Here is a 14,738-nt window from a genome sequence, read left to right on the forward strand (position 1 = left end):
AAACGCAACCAAATTATTTTGGCCACATCTTACTTTCTTTGCCAGGACACGACCGGCAGGATGTCCATGTAGAGAGCGATGTCCCACTCGGCATGTTCCTTCCCACTGGGATTCTCTAGTGGATCTGCTCCAGCACTTCAACTATTCTGCGGATTTGCCTCTGTTGTGGTATTGCTTCCTGTCGGTCAAATCCCACAATAATGGGCAACAGCTTGGATTAGGCGTCCTTTTTCATCTGCACTGACCTCCTTTAACCGTTTTTGGGGTTTTTCTTCCATTTAAAATTTTTAAATTCCCCACCGCTTCTGCACGAACACCGCCAAAGATTAAATTTCTTATTTTTTGGGCCGCGGCTAACGGTGTTCATCGAAAATTCACTCCCGAAATCTGGTATTTTTTCTGGTATTTCCTTAGCTCATCTGAGTACCACGCTGAAAAACAGACCCGACGAAAACCTCTAGCCGCCTGTTTGCCTCGCTCACTCCTATGGTTAGCTCGCGGTTTTCGTCGATGTGAGTACTAGGCCTAACAGTGAAATGACTGCGAAAATTCACATTTGTCAAAAATCCCAAACGCTGTTATCGGATAGACTCTATGGGTAGGGTATAGCCCCACTTTTCTTATGTTGTGATGAGGAACTTCAGTTCACGTTAGCTGTTATCAGATGGTGGATGTACTCTATGGGAATAGGAGTTTCACAATTGCCAAAAATCCCAATTCGTTCTGCCGGATGAACTCTGTGGGAAGAGGGTGTAAGTCCCGACATTTTAATTTTATAACAGGATGTGCAAAATCGCAGAAGCAGAAGAAAAAGTACGTGCAAATTGAGTTTTTAGCCTAGTACTTAGATCGGCTAAGGGTTTCACTAGTCGAAAAATCTTATTCTTTTTAGTGTGACCGAAGTTTTCAAAGTTCACCCGCCATGCATGTGGCATGGTCTTACTGTCAAGCAGCTGGGTTTGTTGACAAACGGAAAACAAATCAATTGGAGCAATTTAAAAAAGAAGAGTCTGCTGGTGCACAAAGAAATTAAAATAAAAATAAATGAAGTTTTCTACGAATGTTTTTATTTATGTAAATTAGAAGCTTAAGGCTTCCTTCTCGTCCCACGGATGCTTCGCCATCTTTCCCGCGCCATCTGTAGTCCAGCTCCGAGCTGGCCAATAATGGCTGGTAATGGCTCCTCCAGCTGTCCCTTTGCGGGCGACCTTATTTCCTCCTCCCTATAGAAGCCGGCGCATCCTCCATCTCCGCTCCATCACCAGCTGCCAAGTAGCTGGTGAAGGAGGAGTCCTCAATGGAGAGCTCGTCGGAGAGCGAGCGATGTTCCATGTTCCTTCCCACTGGGATTCTCTAGTGGATCCCCTCCAGCGCTTCAACTATTCAGCGGATTTGCCCCGTTGTGGTATTGCTTCCTGTCGGTCAAGTCCCACAACAATGGGCAACAGCTTGGATTAGGCGTCCTTTTTCATCTGCACTGACCTTCTTTAGCCGTTTTGGGTGTTTTTCTTCCATTTTAATTTTTAAATTCCCCACCGCTTCTGCACGAACACCGCCAAAGATTAAATTTCTTATTCTTTGGGCCGCGGCTAACGGCGTCCATCGAAAATTCACTCGTGAAATCTGGTATTTTTTCTGGTATTTCCTTAGCTCATCTGAGTACCGCGCTGAAAAACAGACCCGACGAAAAGCATTAGCCGCCTGTTTGCCTCTCGCTCACTCCTATGGTTAGCTCGCGGTTTTCGTCGATGTGAGTACTAGGCTTTTATCGGTAAAGCGAGAGGCAAACAGGCGGCTAAAGCTTTTCGTCGGGACTGTTTTTTAGCGCGCTACTCAGATGAGCTAAGGAAATTCCAAATAATACCAGATTTCGGGAGTGAATTTTCGATGAACGCCGTTAGGCGCGGCCCAAAGAATAAGACATATAAGCCTAGTACTCAGATCGGCTAAGAGTTTCACTAGTCGAAAAAACTTATTCTTTGCAGTGTGACCGAAGTTTTCAAAGTTCACCCGCAATGCATGTAGCATGGTCTTACTGTCAAGCGGCTGGGTTTGTTGTCAAACGGAAAACAAATCAATTGGAGAAATTTAAAAAGGAGGAGTCTGCTGGCTCACAAAGAAAGTAAAAATAATATAAATGGAATGTTCATCAAATGTTTTTATTTGTGTAAATTTTGTAGTTTAAAGCTTCCTTAACGTCCCACGAATGCTTCGCCATCTTTCCCGCGCCACCGCAGTCCAGCTCCGAGTCCCAATGGGCATATTGGACCTTGAGGAAGTGGTAGCCGGATTGGGAACGGGGTTGATCCGCTGATGCTGCAGGAAGTCGCCCAGCATCCTGGCCATGGCTTCTCCAACTGTTACTTAGCGGGCGCCCTATTTTCCTCCTCCCTATAGAAGCCAGCGGGTCCTCCAGCTCCGCTAAAGATGCCAAGTAGCTGGTGGTGGTGGTGGTGTACGGACTCCTAATGGAGAGGACTTCGGAGATCATATTACTGGTGGTTATGCTAAAAAGATCCTTTTATTAGTACAACGCAACCAAATTACTTTGGCCAGATCTTACTTTCTTTGCGAGGACACGCTCGGCAGGATGTCCATGTAGAGAGCGAAGTCCCACTCGGCATGTTCTTTCCCACTGGGATTCTCTAGTGAATCTTTGCCCTGTTGAGGTATTGCTTTCTGTCGGTGAAATCCCACAATAAAATGCAACAGCTTGAATTAGGCGTCCTATTTCATCTGCACTGACCTCCTGCAGCCGATTTTGGGGTTTTCCTTCCATTTTTAATTTTTAGTTTCCATAACGCCTTTGCACGAACACCGCCAAAGATCAAATTTCTTATTCTTTGGGCCGCGGCTAACGGCGTTCATCGAAAATTCACTCCCGAAATCTGGTATTTTTTCTGGTATTTCCTTAGCTCATCTGAGTACCGCGCTGAAAAACAGACCCGTCGAAAAGCGTTAGCCGCGTATTTGCCTCTCGCTCACTCCTATGGTAAGCTCGCGGTTTTCGTCGATGTGAGTACTAGGCTTTACTCAGAAGCACCCAAATAACATGGAAAACTAGAAATGGTTCGTGGAAACTTTACAAAGTTAATTGTAGTGTTCTGTGCAAAAGGCTTGTAGGTCTGACTATTTTTAAGCCATTATCGCTAAGCTAGCGGGTTTTTTAATAATTTTAGAAGTGAATTTGCTTATATCGAGCTGTTGAACACCATTAAATTGTTTCCAGGGCCGCAAAATAAAGTTTTGATAGGCATAAACAAAATTCCATGCTCATACAACGTTACTTGTTCTGTACTGGTAAATGTGGTAATTTTGGTTAATCAATAACTTTTAAACGTTACTTGTTACAACAATTGAGTTTAAAAAAAGTTTAAGAATCTGATTAAAAAACTTTGTTTTATAATTATTCTAGATAAGTCGGAAAGTATGAATCAGGTAGAAGGAGGCTTTTCCGACCCCATAAAGTATTTATATTCTTGATCAGGATCACTAGCCGAGTCGATCTATGCAACACTTCCGAATTCATGCATTTTATCAATCTCAGCTGACAGAGATGCCGGACCGGTGGAAAAAGGTGCGAGCGATTATTAAACCGATTATTTTTTTGGATTCGCATGAAAAAATCTTTCTTGTATTAAAGACAAAGTGAGTGCAAGCCAGGATAACATTTTTTCTACCGTCAAAATAAAAGATGAAAACTTGTTTCCATTGGCACTGAATGAACAAATAATTTTTTAAGTGTAAGGTGTATTTATGTATTTATATCGATCTGGCAACACCGATAATTATATACGGGGGTGTCACAGTAATTCCTTCCAGCCAAATTTCCCTCGAAAGGCAAGTCTCGGTGTCACAGACGTAATTTTTGACGGTTTCTAACTCCCCCGTATTTTGACAGACGTTTTGATAAAAATAAATCAACTTACAAATCCTTGACAAGAATAAAACTTTATTTAAGACAACACTAATGAAATCTATGAACTATCTGCATACTACAATTTTAATATTTACTTCGGGTTGTATTTAAAAATAAGCATTTTATAAGAGGTATTGAAAAAATTAGCTAAAAAACCGTCTGCACACCGTCCAGCCTGACAGTGGTACCAATTTCCTCGAACTTTAAAATACCAAATTTCGGAGTAGTTATCGAAATGTTGTGTTAACGAATTATTTATAGAACGGGACTTAGTATTGTAGTAAATAATAAAACCTATTTCTGGTAAAAATTTCATATCAAAAGAAGTTGTAGTTATTGAGAAAAATTACAAAGAACATGCCGCCTTTGCAAAAAGGTGGCAGCTCTGTCGTGAAAAATGTCCTATTTTTGCCGGATAAGAAGCCGGCTATGAAGAAGAAGCAAACATGTGATTAAAATTAAACAATTTTTGTTTATTTTTAATTTAAACTAATAGACGTTGCTAATTTTCAGGGGAAAGCATAGGTCAGCAGCACAAGACGCCATATTCTTGCGATTCATTCGCGAAAATATCGACATTGTCAAAGGTTTTACTCGGGGCGACCGCGTTCTTGTGACCACTGCTTGGGAGGAGCAGCTGTTCAGGGCTGCAGTATGTAGCCTGGCGGATAGTTCAAATTCTTCATTTTTATATTTTATATTTTGTAGAATATGCGCTTTAATCAAGCATTCTTTTTGTAATTTTGCAAAAAAAAGCATAAATTAAGTTTAATACTTATTGGAAAATGGTTAAAATAAGTCAAATAAAATTCGTATCCAGCCCTGGTCATTTTTCGGTAATTTTTCCAAAAAAAGAAAATCGCTTGAATTTCTGTGACACCTACGGTTTCGATTGGTTGGTTTCCAAACCAACCGTCCCCAAATCCGTCGTCGGTTTCGTACAAGAGAGCCATGGCAGACCGCGCCTTTATTTCTTATGTAAATTCTTAAGAATTCGCGGTCCGCCGAGGATAATTTTTTCGCGAATTTTGGGGGTGAGGTATTACTAGAGTATTACCAAATTAAGCAATTTATAGATGTTTCCCTCCAAACTAGCGAGTTTTTTCAAAAGCGGTAGAACTAGTTTCTTATATTAAGCTTTTTAGCATCATCTAAAATTTTCAGGACTCTGAAAAAACGTTTCGTAACAAACTATGCAAAAAATAACATGGACCGCGATTTCTTAAGAATTTACGTGCAAAAAGAACTTGGCGGTCGGACATGGTTTTCTAGTAATTGAATTTCAAAGTTCCCGGCTTTTCTATAAAAAACAAGGGTGCTTTTCCCATATTTTCAATCAAAGAAATTTTAATAAGTAATTATAAAATTATTTACATTTTTAAATGAGTTCCTATAAACCTAATTAGGGTTTCAAATGATTTCCTATAAAAATCATGTACCATTTTTTTTATTTAATAAAAAATTTTATTTTTTTTTTCTACTGAAAAAGCATATTTAAATAATCATGTTATACTTTGCGGTCTATAAAGGACACATTATTGATGTCACAATGCTGTACCGTTATTTCAGTGACGGCCATGAACGATCATGGCCATCCACGGTCGCCCACCATCTTAATGCATTAAATAACACTCCAACAATTTGTATCTTTATATTTATTAAGATAATTTCAGCAAACACTTTTTCGAATTACCATTGAGGTAATGTTCCAGGCTCGTTTTTTTATAGTGGTGTCCCCATAGGCCTAGTCCACATTGCAGATCCGAATATATGACAGAGTGTCCTAATTAACAACTTAGTCAACAACGGAGGTATTCTGTATGAAAAATGTTATGATATATGAAATTAAAACATCGTGTAAGTACAAATTAAAAAATAAATGCAACGAGTAAAATTTGGCATGAAATTAAAAAAAAATCGCCGCGATTACGGGTAAAATAAAAAAAAAGTTTTCCTTTTTCGCTTAAATCTGTCTACCGCCAAATATATCCATATATTGAGATTGCGGGTAGGTGGTGCATTTCAATCTCGCTTTGCTGATTGCATATCTCCATTTCCCTATTGTCCCTTTAGCTGAGTAACGGGTATCTGATAGTTGATGTACTCGACTATAGCGTTCTTTCTTGTTTAATTTGTACTTACACGATGTTTTGAGTTCATATTTAATATACATCATATGACTTGGTCTTCGGCCTGAACATATCCGCCGTGGCTGTAAAGATACAATCGAGGCACACGGTGTGCGGCGTGTGCTTCTTTAAAAAGGCGAAGCGCGCCAAATATCTATGACAGTGTTCCTTCCTTCGGCCGTAGTGCGGAATGTTTTCTTTAAGGTCCCGCCACAGGCGCTCAATTTTTTGGGTGTTTGCCTTCGTAACTGGGTCAACAAAACTGACGGAATGGTTAGAAAGCAGGATTGGCACGTCATGTTGAACAGAATGAATCAATGAATCAATAAACAACAATTTTTGATACAAATTACATATTACATGAAATTTAAAGACAACTCGATTTTATAGCATGAGAAAAGTACGAAAAAAGCACACATGTTTTTTATAGCAAAACCGGGAACTTTGAAATTCAATTACAAGAGAACCATGCCAAGAACCGACCAAGCTCTTTTTGCACGTAAATGCTTAAGAAATCGCATTCCATCGAGGATTATTTTTTCGCGAATTTCGGGGGTGAGTCCCCCAATCTAGAGTATTACCTAACATATATTACCTTAACTAGCTGATTTTAAATTTCGAACTTATAATAAGCAATAAAATATTTCGATGCTGAGCAAAGCTTGCAACTATTCTTAATTATATCATCTCCGCCAATAATTTCTCCAAAAACACTTTGAGCTTTGTTTCTGAAGGCTAATATATAGTTTTGTCTTTAATTGTAAGTAGCAACGTTATTTTTGTCGCAACGTGCCTGTTGATCGGATCTTAATAACCCAATTGTGACGCAAAAATTGTACTTACATTGTATGTTGTTTTTTTTGTTTACAGAACTAAATGGATGCAGAACTAACCACAAGTGTAAGGAAAAATGTTAATAATTTGATTAATTGTGAACTCATTTTGAATTTAAATAAAGATTTCAGCTATCTGTATGCTGTGAACCAGAACTTGAAATAAGTGGAAGCCCTCTGGGACCGTGGGTGTCCCAACAATCTGAAATACTTTGCCATCTGGAAAACTCGGTGCCAAGGGTGCACGTGCTTTCGGGAAAGCATTCTTTTACCAAGGGTGTAAGAGAGTGAGGACGGAGTATACACGATAGTGGTCATAGAGTGCCAAATTCGCAAGTTTCGACGACTTTGGCTGGTGAATCGCACATGAGTTGTGTAGTAGTACTTGTACAAGGAGTGACGTCACAAGTGCGAAATGGATGATGCAAGAGGACGAGGATCTGGTGATCAGTATTCACACACGGGATTGGGAGCAGGTTCAGTTGGAAACGCAGGATGCAGCTTCACTGGGCCATTCAGAGGTTTTGAAGACGAAAATGTATCTAGACAAACTGTGATTCACTCGAACGAGTTTGTGTCGCTTGAGAATGCGAGCACACCGATCATGTCTAATCACGCCGGCTACGACGCTTCGCAGAATTGGGCAGGGCAGCAGTTCACACAACAAGCGGACACGTGCAACATGAACGCGCAGAGAGCCACACCTCCTTATACGGAAAGGAGGGCGGCGCCTGAATTTATACCGAACGCATGTTCTTATGCGAATCTTCAGGAAAACTATGCACGTCAGTTTATGCCGACATATACCGCAGCGCAATGCGCACCGCCATATAACACTGTCGGATTCATGCCACCAAACAATGCACCAACATCTGTACATCAAAACGTGGCCGCAGGGTTCTTTCCGCCAGCCAATGGACTGGGTTCTGTACCACAGCCTAACGCCGCTTTTAATGCTGGTCTTAATGCTGGTAACGTTGGAGCAGGAAGACATATGCCACAGTTTGCCGGCACACAGCTCCCACACGTAGTACCTTCGGGACCCACATTGACGCCAGCCCAAGTTGCATCGCGCCAGGTCATATCACGAGACTTGCCGATTTTCACCGGAAAGCCCGAAGATGTGGATTTACCAACGAAGAAAATCTGATCAGACTCCAGAAGTGCCTGAAAGGATCCGCGCTAGAAGCTGTCCGGGGAAAGCTCATGATCCCAGCTATGGTACCTTATGCTATTGGAACGCTAAGGATGTTGTATGGGCGTTCAGAAATAGTGCACGCTAGCTTGCAACGGAAGCTTAAAGAAGAGCCGCCCATCAAACCCAACAATTTGGAATCTGTGATTCGTCTGGCACTGGCAGTCCAGAATTATTGTGCCACAATGATGTCAGTAGGACTACAAGAATACCTTAATGATTTTTCTCTGTTGAACGATTTGGTTGCTAAATTGCCAAGTGATCTTAAGCTGCATTGGGGTAGACATCGCTTAGCAGCTGGTGCCGCCAATTTGACCACCTTTGACAAGTGGCTCTTTGGAATAGCGATGTGCGCAACGATGGTTGCACCCTATGAATGTCACTCAACAGAGAAAGATAAAGGTGGAAGGTATTCAAAGGAGCGCCTGCTAGTGCACGACATGCTAGGAAGCAATGACGACGGCAAGTCGAAGGCACATGTCACAGAAGATCATCCTTGTGCAGAATGTGGCTGCGACCATGGTCTGGCAAATTGCAAAGGATTCTTATCCATGTCCATCAAGTCGAGAGTGGAATTTATTAAATCCAAACGACTTTGCTTTTGTTGTTTTGGGAAGCACATTGTTCGCAACTGCAGAGTGAAGAAACTTTGCCACCTCGATGGATGTAAGTTACTGCACAACGTGCTATTGCATTATCAGAATACTGAGACTAACAGCGAGATTCGTCATGACAAGGAGGACAGTCCTAGAAAAACCGGCGACTCAGAGACCAGCGAGTCAACGGTTTTCTACCATGAAAAGTCAACAACAAAGGCTCTTTTCCGTTATATACCAGTAACTTTGCATAATAATTCCCGTCGCATAGACGTTTATGCTCTAATCGACGAAGGTGCGTCCTGCACTATAATGGAACGATCGTTAGCCGATGAGCTAGGGCTTGACGATCCTGAAGAGCAGCTTTGTCTTAAATGGACTAGCGACGTGACCCAGAGCGAGTCAAAATCGAGAGTCGTTAGCGTCAGTGTTTCCGCTGAGGGTCGTCCGGAAGTAAGACATGGACTTAAAGGAGTGCGTACTGTAAGCAACTTGGATCTTCCATTGCAAAGCATTGAAGATCAGACACTCAAAGAACGTGAGCACTTGAGAACGGTTCCGATTTCAACATACAAAGATGTGAGGGCTCAAATTATCATCGGACTAGACAACATTAAGATCAGTGTGCCGCTGGAGGTTCGTCAAGCTGAAGATGACGATCTTATTGCCGTTCGATGTAAATTAGGATGGGCTGTGTACGGCCGCCAAGAACCGAAAAATGACACACCACCTCATATATTCCATATCTGCCACTGCACAATAGTTTGCGGTACGCGGAAACTTGACGAAGCTATGAAGGCATTCTTTTCGCTGGATTCATTCGGCGTGAGTGTTCCTATAAAACCATTGCGATCTTAGGAGGACGAACAGGCGCTAAAGATAATGGAGGCAACTACAAAGTACATTTCCAACGAAAGTCGCTGGGAGACTGGGTTGTTGTGGAAGTACGACAAAACCAATATGCCCGATTCGTACCCCATGGCTCTAAAAAGGCACAAGTGTCTTGAGGCGAAAATGTTAAAAGATCCGAAGCTGAAAACGTTTTTGAATAATACCATGCAGCACTACGAGGAAAAGATATACATTCGCAAACTCGGGAAATGGGAGTTGTCAAACAGTCCACGTTCTTGGTATCTTCCGATATTCACGGTAACAACCCCTAACAAAAAGAAGACACGTCTGGTCTGGGACGCGGCAGCGCAAGTTGACGGCATATCACTAAACGACACTATTTTAAAAGGACCAGACATGTTGGTGTCCTTGATGGGAGTGCTGTTGCGCTTCAGAGAACGACCTATAGCGGTATCAGGCGATATACGGGAAATGTTTCATCAGATTAAAGTTTGCGCCCAAGACCAATATTCCCAGAAGTTCTTATGGCGTAATGGAGAAATTAATTGCCCACCGGATACATTCGTAATGCAGGTAATGACTTTCGGCGCTGCATGCTCGCCATCACTTGCCAACTTTAGTCAAAGTCATACAGAAGCCGTAAAAGCAATTTGCCGAAACACTTTCGTTGACGATTGGTTGGAGTCAGTTGATACAGAGGAGCAAATGGTTAAACTCGCGAAAATATTAAGGATATTCACGCGAAGGGTGGATTTGAAATGAGAAATTGGCTATCAAACTCCAATCGCGTCGTATGCTCTCTGAATGACGTTTATGAAGCACCGCCTAAGTATCTTGGCACTCACGATGAACTGCAGGAGAAAGTGTTAGGAATGTGGTGGCTGCCCGAGTCGGATATGCTAACGTTTGTCATCAAGCCTGAGTTGCTGCAAAGGGAGTCAGCTGGCTCTCATACGAAGCGCCGAGTGTTGAGTATCGTTATGTCCATTTTCGATCCACTCGGGCTTCTTGGATTTTTTAACGTGCGTGCCAAAATTATTCTACAAAATATTTGGAGGTCTGGTGTGAGCTGGGACGACACAATCAAGGAACCGGATGAGATTGACTGGATGAAATGGCAAGCCTTACTGCCAAAACTGAGCGATCTGCGTATCCCTCGCTACATGTCAGGCTCGAGTAATGCTAAGAGCCTGCAACTGCATATGTTTGTTGATGCTAGTTTGGATGCCTACGCGGCGGTAGCATATTTGCGAGTTGATCTTGGAGACGAAATTCGATGCTCCTTGCTAGCATCGAAAACCAGAGTAGCACCTTTGAAACCCATATCAGTACCACGAATGGAATTAATGGCAGCGGTTTTGGGATTGCGCCTGGCCAAGTGTTTGGAGTCTGAGCTATCAATCGAAATTGAAAAACGTGTGTCCTGGACCGATGCTCAAGATGTTCTGTTCTGGATAAGATCCGACGCTCGTAAGTACCCGCAATTCGTAGCTTTACGAGTTGGAGAAATTCTTGAAGGCTCCGAAGTTGATGAATGGCGCTGGGTATCCTCGGAACTAAATGTAGCGGATGATGGGACTAAATGGACAAAAGGTGTTGAGGTAAATAGTTCAATACGATGGTTTTCCGGACCGAATTATCTTTTGCAGGATGAGTCGAAGTGGCCACTCGGAAATGAAGTGTCTAAATCCAGAGAATCTCAGGTACTGTACCACAAGGAGGAAATTAAGAAACAAATCTCGCCTTTAGCATGTGTTATGCCGGATCCACTACGTTTCAGCAAACTGGAGCGTCTACGCGCTGCGCAAAAGTAAGTTTTAGATTTTCTACGCCTTCTTTCCGTGAAGCCGCACGGACCTGAGCTGGAGAGATTGCTTTTGCTTAAGCGCGATGTTGAAATGGACACAATTTTCATACGGACATGTCAAGAACAAGAGTTTTTTGATGAAATTCGATGCCTAAAGGAAAATCGTTGCCTAACAAACCGGAAAAGCACAATATATAAATGCTCGCCGTACTTGGACCCAGTCGGAGTGCTTCGCATGCACGGTCGAATCGATGCTATAGAAAATGTTGAAGTCAGCGTTAAGCGTCCTGTTATACTTTCGCGTCACCATAGGATTGCATACCTTATAGTAGAGTATCAACACCGGAAGTACCACCATCTGCATGCAGAAATAGTTGTCAACGAAATACGACAAAAGTATTGGATACCGGGCCTGCGAGCCCTTGTAAAGGAAATCATCAATAACTGTCCTGTGTGCTGCATCAGGCGAGCGCAACCCATTCCACCGATGGTGGGAACTTTACCAAAGGAACGTCTATCGCCACATACACTGCCATTTACGTTTACTGGAGTAGACTACTTTGGACCGATTGAAGTTGCTGTAGGAAGGCGTCGCGAGAAGAGATGGGGAGTTTTGTTTACTTGTCTAACAGTTCGCGCTGTTCATTTAGAATTGGTGCCATCTCTTTCAACGGATTCATTTTTATTGGCTCTAAAACTATTTACTGCTCGCAGAGGTGTGCCTCTTAAGTTGCTATCTGATAACGGAACCAATTTTCGGGGAGCCAGCAGAGTACTCGCGCAAGAGATCGAACGTATATCAACGTCAACAGTGGAAAGCAAGTATCCGGAGATGTCGTTTACCTTTATTCCTCCGGGATCGCCTCATATGGGCGGCAGTTGGGAGCGTATGGTGCGTTCTACAAAGTCAATCCTGACGGAAATTTTGTCGAACGTCGGATTGCGCGAGGAAGTATTGCGCGCTGCGTTGGCCGATGTCGAATGCACTTTAAACTCAAGACCGTTGACCTATATTTCGTTGGAATCTGAAAATTCGGAAGCCCCTACACCAAACCACTTCTTGGTTGGTAACTCCAGTGGTCTACGGGAACGCGGTGCGATGGAATCCTATGGTTTAGGCTTGGCCAAACATTTCCGCATCGCTGGACAACTAGCAGACCGTTTCTGGAGAAGATGGATTCGAGAGTATCTACCCACCCTGACGAGTCGTACAAAATGGTTTCAGCCGAACCCAGCTCCAATTTCAGTGAATGACGTGGTTCTTATCGTTGATGAAACAAGCAAGCGAAACTCCTGGCCTAAAGGGATCGTCGTGGATGTTCATCTGGCGAAGGATGGACAAGTTCGTAGCGGTGTTGTGCGTACACCGGGAGGACTCGTTACTCGCCCGGCAGTTAAACTGGCTAAATTGGACATTATAAGGATTGGTGATACTCAGCGTAGTCACGCAGAAGAATCACGAGGTGGGGAATGTTGCGAGGCTAATAAGAAGGATTAACCGCGCGCTAACTGTCCAATTTCAAAAGTCGATTTATTTGTTAAAATGTTAAGTTGTTCAACACTGCTAGCCAGTGTCATCTCTATATTGTTAGTATTGGAAAACTTAGGAATGTAAGAAGAAGAAAGTGATGCTTTGAGAAGTTTAAGAGCGGCAAACCACAAGTGTAAGGAAAAATGTTAATAATTTGATTAATTGTGAACTCATTTTGAATTTAAATAAAGATTTCAGCTATCTGTATGCTGTGAACCAGAACTTGAAATAAGTGGAAACCCTCTGGGACCGTGGGTGTCCCAACAGAAGTAATGTTTGAATACTAGCAGTGTCTATCGGTCTTGTCAGTTTTGCTCATTAGTTGTTCATTGGAACTGGCATATGTCTGTCTGGCTCGCACTTACGTAAGATCGTATAGTCTGAAATAATGCCGTGGAATAACTGCATAAGTGAATACTAAATGGGAAATTTTGTTAACCGAATGTACATAGCTTACAACTTATACATTAATACATAAAAACAAATATGTAAAATAATGTTTACAAGGAACTCTCCCGCTCGGAGCTGCTGCTGTTCAAGCCTGATTTCCTAATCGAGAAGGGGCTTGGAGTTTTCTGTGCTGCATTGAAGAAGTGGTCGAAAGGGGCAACGACTCAAGTGGGTCGTTGTTTAGTTTTGACTATGTGGCCGATTGCACATTTGTACCATCTTCAGGGTAGCTCTGGGTGACTTAGCCGGATGCTCGTTACTTACGGGGTGGACGGTAACTCCTCCCCTGGATTGAAGTGTCGGCCAGAACGAAGGAGTGGACGTCACGAAACTCGTAACTGGTAATGTAGCGAATATAACATTCTTCTTTGTGTTGATTAAAAGGACTGCAACCACTACTCCAACTATTACTAAGAAGTAGATCAATCCAAGGTTAGTTGCTGTCAATTTTTTTCAGTATGTAATTAAATTGAAACCATTGACGAATTTTAAACTAAGTTTGTGTAGGCTTATGTCTTCTATGTCATATATAATGTTGATCTTCTGGATATTAGGAATTGTCGCTTCTATTTCATCTTCGAACTGGGGATACTCGTTTCTTTTCGGGATTTGATTAATGTACACCGCACAATTCTTAAATGTTTCTAGGGCTTATCCATGTATGAAATTCTTAGTCGTACAATTCGATTTAATGGTTGAATTTATCGAGTTTAGTATCAAGATATGAGCCATTTCTATTTCTGTTTTAATTTCTTGTTTTTCCACGTCTTTAATTTTGCAGTTAGCTGTCTCCAGGGGGAGTATATGATTGAAGCCTTCGAATATAAAATCGTTTTCAGCTGATACTGAGTTTTTGCAAATAAAATATTTGTAGACCCCATTGCATTTATCATTAATATAATGTAAGTCTTTAGTGTTATGACTTACCAGTTTGGTACAGTTAAAAATTTAGATTCATTTATCGGTAACGAAACAAGGTGTTTGTATTCGTATCGGGGTTTCTCAAAGTTAGGTATTCTTATTCTAAAATTGATCTTAATACCAACCATAAAATTTTATAATTCTAACATTTTGATAAGATACTCATCGAAAATTTCTCTTAATTCTGGGTCGTCTATTTCCTGTCTAATTAGGTTTATCTCTTCTTCGGAAACAATGAAAGTCGGTACAAATTTTTATTTAGCTAAGAAGCATGCTCTCTTCTATATTGCTTAGGTAATTTAATGATACATCGATATTTATTCTAATTATGGATATGCACTGTAGAGTATGCAAAAGTTTGTGTTCTGAATTCATAGATTTGAAAATAGTGTTTTTATAATAGTTTAAAAAGTGGTTTAATATTTGCTGCTCTTCATTAATATGTTCATACCTAGCTGTAATGTCGATTTTCATTATTTCCTGTTTTTTCGCAATCAATGTAAAT

This window comes from Drosophila subpulchrella, chromosome 3L, assembly GCF_014743375.2.
Source record: "Drosophila subpulchrella strain 33 F10 #4 breed RU33 chromosome 3L, RU_Dsub_v1.1 Primary Assembly, whole genome shotgun sequence".
Classification (NCBI taxonomy): domain Eukaryota; kingdom Metazoa; phylum Arthropoda; class Insecta; order Diptera; family Drosophilidae; genus Drosophila; species Drosophila subpulchrella.